The 12013-nt window shown below is 38.2% G+C and overlaps 1 pseudogene; it reads right to left on the bottom strand.

The window, feature by feature from the left end:
• Positions 1 to 665: 665 nt before the first annotated feature.
• On the bottom strand, positions 666 to 11749 carry LOC122332695 (annotated as a pseudogene).
• Positions 11750 to 12013: the final 264 nt, after the last annotated feature.

Genomic DNA, 12013 nt, shown 5'->3' with positions numbered 1-12013 from the left:
ACAAACAACGAAATTACGGCTCAAGTTTCAACCTTGTCACAGTCCGTAAAACAGTTCACAATAATGCAAACTACAAGAAAAACCACAGAACATCTATCACTAGTAATTTCAACTATAAAAATACAGAAATCAATAGTAATTCAGGGAAAAAAACAAAAACAAAAACAATGAATCAAAGACACAGAAATACAGCATGTGCTCTATCCAGAAGTGTAACTATACAGGTTATAGTCTGAGTGCCACTGAGAACACTCTAGGGACGGCTTTGGTCTAAAGGTATATAGTGATATTAAACACATAACACAACAACAACGCAAACACCACACTCTCAACTACAATCTAGAATGTGTTTTCACAGCTCAGTGACACAAACAAATCATCCAGCATGTGGTTGGCTATATTTAGCTGATTTCAGTATGAATAAGTAACTTTATGGTGACTTGAATGATGCCAGTGCATCACCTGTAAAAGTCGTACAGATCTACTATTCAAACTCATTTCTGTCTTTTAAAAATGTGTGTATTGCTTATTTGACATTTTGAAGCCATAGTCACCAAAAGTTTTAATGCACTCCAAGTCAACATATAATTTAAACCGACCTTATGTACTTCAGTTCATAAGTAAATGTAAATTGACAGACGTCGGTCTCTCACCGTCATTGTCGTTAAAAACACGCATTGTGTTAAAAATACAGCAGTGGATAAAAAAGACTTCATCAAAGTTGTCAAGACAAAAACGCATTTTGCTTTTAAGACAACATCGATGAAAGCTTTTGATACCCTTCTAATTTTGCCTACTGTATATTTAAAATATGTATTTATGAAAAAACAGGTTTTTTTGAAAGTCAATGGGGTCCAATATTGTTTGAACCCCTATGTTCCCCAGTGTGAAGAAAAAGCTATTTTTGGATGAATTATCCTTTTAATACTGGTCTTTTGCATGTTTTATCATTACATGCTATTTTAAAGAAAATAATTTAATTATACTCTTTCGGCTGATGTAAAATCCTCCAACCACACATCAGATGCTATTCTGGTATTTAACACCTACTTTTCATGATCCACACAATTACCAACAGATGAACTCATGCCCCGCCCCCTCTCACTGAATATTCTGTAGCTGGGTTGCGTATTCTGCTCCACTTTAAGGCCTTAATGCCCTGAAAACTGCTGATGATTAACATCTTTCCCATAGTGCGACCAGCTTTGTTGACTATACATGAAACTAGTTTTGTCATGTAAATTAGCAGTGCAGACGCTGTGTGAGGCTAGTCAGAACGGTTGCGACAAGTATACAAGTAGGCTCAAATCAAGCCGTTTTGCTTACTGTCAGTCGTCTTCAAAGTTCGAATGCCCCCAAGGAAGGCAAACATCCATTTTTCTTCAGGCACAAAGCAAGTAAAAACGCAGTGAAAGTTCATTTGGTCTTAGGACTACAGCTTGATGTCTGTGGGTTTGGTTCAGTGCAGTTCACAGTGGTCAATTAATGGTAGGGTGGATCACAGATCTGCGTCTCTTTGGCTTCAATGCAGCTGCTGCACATCCTGGCTTTGAGTCAGTGAAGGCCACAATTACAGGCTCATCTGTACAGTTTGATTTTGCCCTCTTTGCTGAGCCCTCTGTATGATCTCGGTCTCGAAATCGGCATTGTGGACGCCTGCGTCTTTGAAAAGGCGCCGCGTATCTGTTGTACTCCCAGTAGTGGTGCCAGTTTCCTTGTTTGTCTGCCCCATATCCAAACACTGACACCTGTTGGGATGAAACGCGGTAAGTGAAAACGGTCTGATGATGCAGAAATTGTTATCTTGGCTGTAAATACGAGTACAAACCTCATCACAGTGATGCAGAGCAAATATAATGGCTACTATCCCGGTGGAAGGGTACCTTCCATGACGCTCCGTCCATTTGTCATGTGTGTACTTAAAGAAGGCTGGATTTATAACTATCACCTGGGCGGCATACATGCGAGGATGAGTGAGGCTTAACAAACGGATGCATTTATGGATTTACAAGCTTTCACGTGATTAACACTCACCTTGTCTTTGTCAGCTTCTACAAGATTTTTCACTCTCATGTACGTCCTGTTTGGGACATAAAAAGAGTTTAAGCAAAGAGCGAGGAAAACTATTTTACTTATAATCTGTTGTGCAGATTTTGACATACGTTTTGATTTCTCCTGTGGAAAGGGCGCTGGACAACCACTGCATGTCTTTCAGTTTGAAGGGAAGGAGGACGAGATGGACACGGGTCTCAAATCGATCGCACTCTCTGGGTACATGAAGTGGTGGGTGGTTCAAGTTACCAACATCCTCTTCAAAGCCCACAGTTACAGCCTTATTCATTCTGTGGGATATTCCAGTTCAAATGCATTAGTCAAAAACCTGCACTTATTGGTTAAGTTACTCAAGACAAAAAAATTTTAATTGTCCATATGGTGAAAGTCTCTGAATGACTTTCAATGGGCAGACAAAAAGATATCCTATCCAAATTTATATCAAAATTATTTTGGTCTATTTCAATTGATGGAATTGTCTTTTTTTAAGTTTAGGCAAGACATACAAAGAGTGCTAAACGGACCTAATAACAACTGAGTGTGAATTGATCAAGTCTCCGTGTTTGGACTTCAACAGATTCCCAGAGTTTCCAACAACTGCACACTTCCGGCACTGGTACTGCTGTGGCTTTTCATTCTCATGTGGAGGGGAAATGATCTTAAACATCTTCTGGGTGATGTCCTTGATCATTCCATCAGATGCCTGCAAAGACTATACAAAATAATATGATTAGTGCAATTTTAGACTACTGAGTATGTATATAAACTTAAAGTTTTATGGTTGAAGTAAAATACAAGACCAATCACGGGCTTAACTAACTTAGCTAAAAAAACAGAACTTGAACAAAAAAACGAGTAACTTAAAAATACACAAACTTGATGTTCAATTCAAGTTAGTAAACTTAATTAAAACTTAAAACTCTTGAGGTACACTAATGTCAAGCTTCGAGATACGCTCCCATAGCCTGCAAAAGCCTGAAAGCCTTTAATTAGGCTAAATTAAACCTTACTGAAACACACGACTGGGCCGAAGGGGCCTACTTGTGCCCTTGTTCCTAGGGAGAATTACTTTTTGTTTGAGGAAACCAGATAATGACTGCAGCTCTGGGGAACCACCGCCATTGCATTAATAATGTTTGGCAAACAGATATGATGGTAGTGAGTGAACTTGAGAGGGTCTGGAATGAACACACCAGCTGTTGTCTTTCCCTAACACGTCCATGTGCCAGAAAGGGAAATGATATCTAGCTATGATGATACGACTTTAGAGGCATGCCTGAGAATCCCAAGAGCTATTCTATCTCTCTGAGAGGCCAATGGCTGTCTAGAGACTAACAAATGAATCTAGGAACAAATCCAACATTAACTATCCAACTCATTGCAGGAATTGGAAAACTAAATGTACATAAATCTACATTAGTGGTGTGCAGTGATGTTCTGAAACGAGGAGGCAAAGTCCTGAGTTGTTGGTTTTGTCCCAGTCACATTTTCCCACATTTACTCATTTTAAATAATCTTTCACTATCAGAGAAAGCTAATTGTATTTTATTTTTTAATTTTACACAATGTACAAACAAAAGAGGTGGGATTTATCTCATGAACCAATCACAGCAAAATGTGACATGTCAAATCCAATCATAACAGGATGGGATTTGACAGGATGTGACTTTTCCTAATTCATTCTCAATTATCCCCGACTAAACCCAATGTTCCTCAATGCTCTAAGTGAGTCACAGAGTGGACGGCCAAAGACACAACAAAAAAATTTAATTCCTAATGTTTTTCTGATGCGATTTTATTTTAAAAGACGTGCAAGAAAGTTGTTGGCACTTCTATCAGATAAAGTGTTTGAGAAATGTGCAGCATCTGTGGTCAGATGAGACAGGCTTAACGTCAGTGTCATTATTCCATTGTTAATTTCATAAATTATTATGAAATAAATAGTCTCTCACATCAGAAAAACGAACAGCCAGATGTTGTTATACCATATGCGGTGTATACCACTTCACTAAAGCGCAACGCATGAAATAAAAGTACTTTACTAAGAAATCACATAACTGGTACTGTTAACTAGGAAAGATTTGCATTATCCTGTTCAGGAGCGGTTTCATGTTTTATTTACAGTTATTAATGTATATTGACCATGGTAGCTGTTGCTTCCATAGCCCAAAAATTTTTATTTTGCAGCTTGATGACCGTGAGAAAACAACCCAAGGCCAAACCTGTTAAGAGCCACTGATTTAGAGCGTCTGTTAAAAAGGAACAAATCAATTTTTGAAAACAGGCAAATTTTCGAACTCCCCTAGAGTTAAACAATTGGCTTTTACCGTTTTCGAATCTATTCATCCGATCTCTGTGTCTGGCCAAGCACTGTTAGCTGCAGCTTAGCATAGATCATTGAATCAAATTAGCATCTCGCTCAAAAATAACTAAATAGTTTCTATAATCTTCCTATTTAAAACCTGACTTTTCTGTAGTTACATCGAGTACCAAGACCAACGGAAAATGAATTTTGTGTTTTTCTAAGCCGATACAGCTAAGAACTATAATCTCATTCTGGCATAATAATCAAGAAAGTTTGCTGCCGTACCATAAGTGCAGCAGGCACTGTGTAATATCATTGCATCTGCTGCACGCATGGTGTGGCAGCAAAGTTCCTTAGAAAATTGCAGGAGAGTTGGAAAATGAGTCTATTTTCAAAAATAGTGGTTCCTTTAAAACTCAGGGGAGGGAAGAAAAACATGTACCTGCTGGTGTCACTGTTGGACAGTGTTTCTTTACAAAAACTAGTAATTTCTACACTTTTTATGATGTATTTTATAATATCCGTGTTTTTTATTTGTACTACTAATTTTTTTCTTATCCAGTTTTTTAAGAAGGCACTGTCCTCCCTTGGCTCACTGCCTCCCCAATGCCCACGACATATGAAATAAATTTTATGGGTCTGGCTTCCACTCATTTTTCTGCTTATTATTGCAAATTGGTGTCTTACCATATTATTTTAATGTATTATCTTAATTACGAGGACACCGGTTTGTAGTGCAAACTGTTTTGCCGCTTACTGCATGTTGCTATTCTTCTTGGTATTTCCTATAGCAGCTAATGAACCAGAACTCTCGCGCATAGTCTTACTTCCGCATTCCACAATAAGTTGAAACATTTAAATTACTTTTTAAGTAAAAAGGATGCATTAGAAAAAAAAAAAAAACCCTAAGGTGCCACAATGCAGTAGCTAAAGATACTCATTCTGTAAGATTATGCATTACTAGACGTAAAAATGCTTGAATTATCTTAATTTGGGGCAAGCACCAAGATTAATGTGATTTATTTGATTACCTGTCCAACATATCACGCAATTAATTTAATTTCAGTTCAAAAATAACTGACAGCCTTACTAAATGAAGAACTAAAACTATTACTTGGTGCCACTTACCAGCCACCACTTCAGAGAAAGTGGATCTATGTCATCATCCCTGCCGTGAGGTAAGGTTGCTGTTTGTGATCATAATGTTGGTCAAACCACTCCGACACACCCCTGTCTGCTACACAGGATGGACAGCTACAGGAATGACCACGTCTTGGCTCTGTGACAACCGTCTGTAACTGCGTCTGGTTCTTCATGGGTATCCTGTCATTTTGATGAGTGGGTAAATCTGTGATGGGCACAACACTGGCCTTCTGAATGGTGTGAGCAGCTATCATTAAAAACAAAATAGCACCTAGCAAAGCGCCTAAGTACAGTTTTCTTCTCAACATCATGGTTAAGGCAGACTGAACCTCGGGGTGGACTTTCCAGAGAAAAAAAATGTAAAAGAACCACCACAGTAACAGGAATTCACTTCTGGCGTGGCTTGTTCCTGCCAAGCGGATGGTGGGTTTTATGGTCTATGATGACTTGCTTTACAAAACAAAATGGCCTCTGAGGTGGAAAATGACAGGATTTTCAATCCAGGTTTGTCCATTATGGCCTTGTTCTATCTGTCCATCCTGTCCTGATTGGCAAAGCCAAAGCACGAGGCCTCACAGTGGAATATGCTAAAAAGAAAAAGGCATTCTGTTTCTCGGTGTTTAGTTCAGTGAAGGAAATGAGTCGGAGGTAAAGCAGCTTCCCTTCCTGTCTGTAGACCTGTAAGAGTCTGTGCATTTATCCCGAAACAGCACCCGCTGCTGCCAAAGCTCCTCATTCCTGAAAAATAGAAATTGTAGTCCGTTAATCGTAGTCTGTTAATTGTCATTAGTTGGGGCAATGTATTCGAATACCTTTTAGATTGCTTTTAAATAGTTTTAAATGTACCTTATCCAAAACATATTCCTCAAAAAGAAAGAAATATTTTGTCTTTATGAATTTTGTCAAAGTTGAATGGTGTGAGATTTTTAGAAGAGAACGTTCAAAAGAAGGAAAAAGAATTAGGGACAATCAATAAACTCTAAATATATAGAGAAGCATATACACTGCCATCGTGGAAATAATATTTGATCATGTAATCTATAAAAAAGTTTCAAATGCTATAAACAGTTACTACCCATCCCTCATCACAAAATCACTTTTTATTACTTGAGTTTAGTTAGATTTAAGTGAATAACACTTTAAAGTTTAGTCACTTCCTCACAGGAAGCCATTTTTGGGTCCTTTTTGAAGCTAGTTCACATTTCTAGTAACTGCACGGAGCACAGTTTTTTCCTTCTAATTGTGTTCCACAGAAGAAAAAAAGTCATATGAGTTTGTGCAAACAATGTCAGAGTTTCCACTTTGATGTGAATCATCCTATTAAAATCACTCTGAGGCAGTGCTAAATGAAAGAATCGTTTAGCTTCACAATCTTGTTTTCACTTTCTGTCGCGATTAACTGTGGTAAAAGGAAGTCGACCGTCGACTTGTGCTTCAAAAAGATACTGCTATTACAAGACAAGATGCAGAAATGCCACAACTGTTGCCTCCTGCTGAGACTGCAAGAATGTGGCTAAACCTCCCTCGTCCCCCCACCACATCCACGAGGAAGAACTACATAAATAAAGCGCCGCTGACTGCGTTGGACCAATCGCACCGATGCAGCAATCCATCTTTAGATTGATGACTGTCAAACGCAACTACTCCCACAATTCCCAGTCTAGAGCTCTGTACTTGATCCATGGTACTCAAATAGCCTGCTTGACCTCCTTAACAAGCATCCTCGAAACAGCCACTTTACTTTGAAAGAGAAAAAAAACAGGCTTCCCCGGAAACCACAGCCAAAGTAACTGTGCAGCAGGGCTGAAATTTTATCTTATATGCTAAACAGGAAGTCCCAGACTTTCCTCGTCAGTTAGGAGCCGTGTCCAGTGGAGCTGGGAGACTCTGGTAATGGGGTGGGGGATGTGGGATCAGCTGACGTTCAGCTGATTCGGAAGAACCGTCTCTCTCTGCCAGACAGCTGTCTCACTACAGACCAAACAGAATTACATCTCAGGCCAGCGTGCCAAACCCACCTAGTCAGCAAAGTGGCGGTACAGACGAGTCTCTCCCACCGTTCATTACTCAAAGTGAACTATGCTCAAAATGAGCTTAAAATAACCAATCCAGAACGTTCTCATTCGCTTAAGCTGAAAAACAAGCAGCCCATTCAGTAAACTAATCAGGAGGAATTATATCAGCTGTAGTGCACTAGAAAGACATATTGGTATCCCTACAAGTAACTCTAAACATATTGGGCCAAAGTAATATTTTCATTGGGATGTGGAGGGTCTGTGTATTGTGACGTTCTTCTAAAGATAACAGTGATTTTCACAATCCGAAAACAGCAAATGTCAATGTCCTTGCTACCCCGCTTAACGTGAATCAGCCTAACCTGCCTGATCTGGCTTTGTATGGTCAAAGATCAGATAGAACCACCACAATGAAAACCTGCTATGTGTTTTTTAGTTGCGTAGTTTTCCAGCTGAATTTATTCATTTGCATACCAATGTCAATTGAGACTAGAGGATCCTCAATGAGTGCCAAACTATTCGGATTTGATTGCTCATTAAAATGTGCCCTTTACTCAGCAAAAGGGACCCCTTTTCACAGGACCTCTGCCCAAATTTTCTGTGTGCGCCTTGAGGTAACGCACTGGGTTTGGAAGGCAACCACACTTCAAGCAAACAGTAGTTGATAAATGACATAACCTTTCAGAACTATCAGGGCTGTAAATACAATCTCAGTCTCTTTGGAAAGGACCAAATGAAGCCAGATTCTCTGAAGACAATAGAGGTCGCTAACTGGCGTACTGAATGTTGCGGGTAACTTTCTATAAATACAGTGTATTGTAGTCTACATTAACAAATCTTTCAATACAAGTTTAATTTTATAGTGCTATCCATAATATATATTTTGCCAAAGCCACTTTAAAGAAAAAGTTTCTGTCCTACGGTATTTGTGTATCTACAAGATATAGTGTATCAGAGTAACATGCATACAGTCGTAACCAGGGCTTGACATTAACTATTTTGCTCATAAGCCACTATGGCTAATGGTTTTACAAATTTACTAGCCACAATTTTATATTTATAATACTGCACACAAATGTTAAAGGGTCAAACTAAATTGACCCTTTTAAAGGAATTTTCAGCTTAGCGTATTAAACGCTTGTATAATCTTTCACAACACATTTTTATATAATAAATATGAAATGTTGGAAAAAAAGATAGGCTACTATGAAATTAAACCGCCAGTAGGCTTACAACATCTTCAATGACTTCTCAATTAATAAGTCGCTGAAGACGTCAAACGATTCGTTCAGTCAGCTGATTCATTGAATGAAGCAAGTGCATGTCTTTATGAATGGACCACTCGTGATTCAAAATTAAAAACGCGAATCATTCATTAACAAAAAAAAACTCTGCTCTGTGTGTTGCATATGTGCAACTGTTCTGCTGTGATCTTTGTTTGGAACTATTTTCATTAAATAAATGGAGCAAAAACAATATATAATATTTAAAATGCTGACCTAAAATGTATATTAACTACTAATTTTAACTCTTGTAAATCATGTCAAATTTGCAATTGTAGTGTTCAGGAACACTTGTCATGTTGCTTAACCAGGATGTATGTTATAAATATAAAAACAAACTTACATTTTTATTTTTCTTCTGTGTGCAGTTGTAGTTTGTTTTGATTTAACCATGAGATCACACATAGATCTCTCACATAGACAAGCTGCATGAGCCTCATCGCTGTTACACATTTCAATATTTTTGATAATATAACAGTTTTATGTCGATCCAAAGGCGTCATATGAAATAGTTTTGAGAACATATTAAGAATTGAAATATGCAATATAATGTAATTTATATAAAAATATATCTAAATTACATAAAAGAAAATATTAAAAGAACAAAAATGAGGTAAAAAATTTGACTGGAGCCATGATTTAACAGAAACACTGACCATGTCTTGCATTTAAAATCTAAGTGATTAAAATTAACCATTGATTGCAAACTAGTTATACAGTAAATGTGAGTCAAAGTATCTTGCGTTTGACAAAATATTTCATCTCAACATTGTGGTGAATGTTTCACCATCATTGTCTACAAAAAGTGTCTGCAAAAGTTGCAATTGAGGCATCCGCTGGAAGCCACTCATTTACCTATGAAAATGAAATACACATTCTCCTCTGATACCAAACACGAACACTGTCCGACGTTTTCCATTCCATTTTTATTTCCTACATCAACGGACACCAGAAAAAAACTGCAATTACGAAACAGCAATCAAAACTGCTGAGGTGCTGAGAAAGCTTGCTCTAAAAAGACTTGCCTTGGATACCAGCCAAAGCTTTTTAACTTGCAGAGGCGTGAGAGGCTTGTTTTGCTCAGGGCATGTTAAAGAGTTAGGCCATGTTAACACTACAGTGCGACTTTCAAGTGAGGTGTGGAGTGGACTGCTAAGGGCAGAGGTGCTTTTGGGGACTCGCACTTCCTGTGAAGTCTGTCTCGCTCTTGTGAAGATGCGTATGGTGTGGTTTCCTCAACAAGAGAAGGACAAGAAGAAGCAGCCCGCCATCCCCACAGCAAAACTTTAAACACGGCACTCTTATCAACTCTGATAGCCAGAATTTCTTTCAGAATGTCAAATAATAATTTCCTTTTACCTTACCATTAGCCAAATCGTGTGGCAACAACCGTAAAACTGATCAAGAAACTGGAAAAGCCACACTACTATACCAATACCAATATTAAAACATAGTAAAAATGCTACAGTAAAAAACCTGGTAACTGTATGTTACCTTGCTGTATACAGCAAAAATTATTTTCAATTGACAAAACATACTTTTAATACTTTAATGCATTATTTACTGTACACGTTTTAATAAAAATATAAATTACTTTAAGCAATACACTTTATTGTAAAACTAAGTTACATGTTCTAATTTTAATCCACAATAAGTCTGCTACATGATTTGCTATTTACACAATATATAAGGTAATGGTATATAATTTAAGAACTGTAAATTATACAGCCACCAATTTTCTTGATTGCTGTATTTGTACAGTAAACGCCCATAGATGTACAGCAAATATATCTCTACAGTGTAACCACACTGCCCTGTCAGTCTAATAGTATATGACAGAAAAACGCCAAATAACGGAAATAAATGACAAATACCTGGTAAAATGAAGCTGTGAAAACACACACACACACACACACACACACACAGCTTTCCAAGTTACACAGTGTTTGTTATTACAGCTTTCATTAAAAAGCACGTTCTGGGGAGCCGACGTTACTATGGCACTATTTTTGACAGCTGCAACCAACAAAAACCAAAGTCTGTCGCAAACCTACACAGATCTCTTTCCCAGCAAACTAGGTATTTGTTTTAAACGATCCTCATTTCAGCCAGCTATGCGTGCGTTTGGGGAGAACTGGGGAAACGCTTCGTGGCGAGCCTTTTCTTAAAACGTCTTGTTGTGAGACACAGAACTTGCACTCTCAACTGAAACCAAACCCAAAGGTATTCTACACCAGAATTAAAAGCACGTTATTAAATCATAACTAGTCTAGACAACGACCGTTTATTGTAAACCACTGATGCGTTTAAACCTGGTCAGCTACTTCCTAGACAGCGTTTTTTGGCCATGGTATCTCTCAAGTGGTCGACACAGCCACCCAAACGAGTAGTTAAATGTAGCTTTTACTCTTAAAACACGCTTTCGGTGATCTCTAATGCGAAGGTAACTGTGTAAGTTTAAAGACACGGATCAAAGACTCAAACCGACCCTTTCCTGTAGAAGTTCAGCTCAAGTTTAATCTTTTAGGTGTTGGATCATCGCGTTCAACTCGAAATAAAACCTGTACCTACAACTTTGTTACATGTCTACTACATTTGGTAGTAAAGGGACTGGTTAGCATCGCATTAGCGAGAAGTGTGGGTTTTTAAAAAGAAGTAGAGCGAAAGAAAGAACATAACTTTGAGGCGGCAACTCAACTCCGTTAACTCGACCGCTCGCTCTCATCGGATTCTCTCGTATGTATTCAGTTCGGTTTATTGAAGTTGAAAAGGGTTTGGTATAAAATCAGATGCAGTCGCTTAGAAATCGAGATAAGTTTAGACTACTTACCCACCTTGTTCGCAGCTCGAGTGTGGGTGACTAAGACAATACTCCGTGTTGCACTGAGGAGAAATGATGTCAAGCTTTACGTCCTGCGTCTACTCGCTGTGTGTGTGTGTGTGTGTGTGTGTGTGTGTGTGCGTGTGTGTGTGTGGGGGGCAGAGTGAGTGTGTGCGCGCAACTTTTCGATCCGAAAAAAACTATATTAAATCAACGTAACAGTTAACGATATCAATATCTATTAATTGATCAGCACCAGCTTGCGTGTTGCTATGCACGTTTTGTTTTAAACGTCGCTTTTGCTCATTAGGAAACGAACAGCATTTTTAGAAAATATTAAAATGGTATACATTCGTATGATATAAGGGTTTCAAGTCGTATCAGTGTTCTGTTT

Source organism: Puntigrus tetrazona, unplaced genomic scaffold (assembly GCF_018831695.1).
Source record: "Puntigrus tetrazona isolate hp1 unplaced genomic scaffold, ASM1883169v1 S000000144, whole genome shotgun sequence".
NCBI lineage: Eukaryota > Metazoa > Chordata > Actinopteri > Cypriniformes > Cyprinidae > Puntigrus > Puntigrus tetrazona.
Note: the sequence above shows the minus strand (reverse complement) of the source record. Positions and strands in the feature narration are given on the sequence as shown.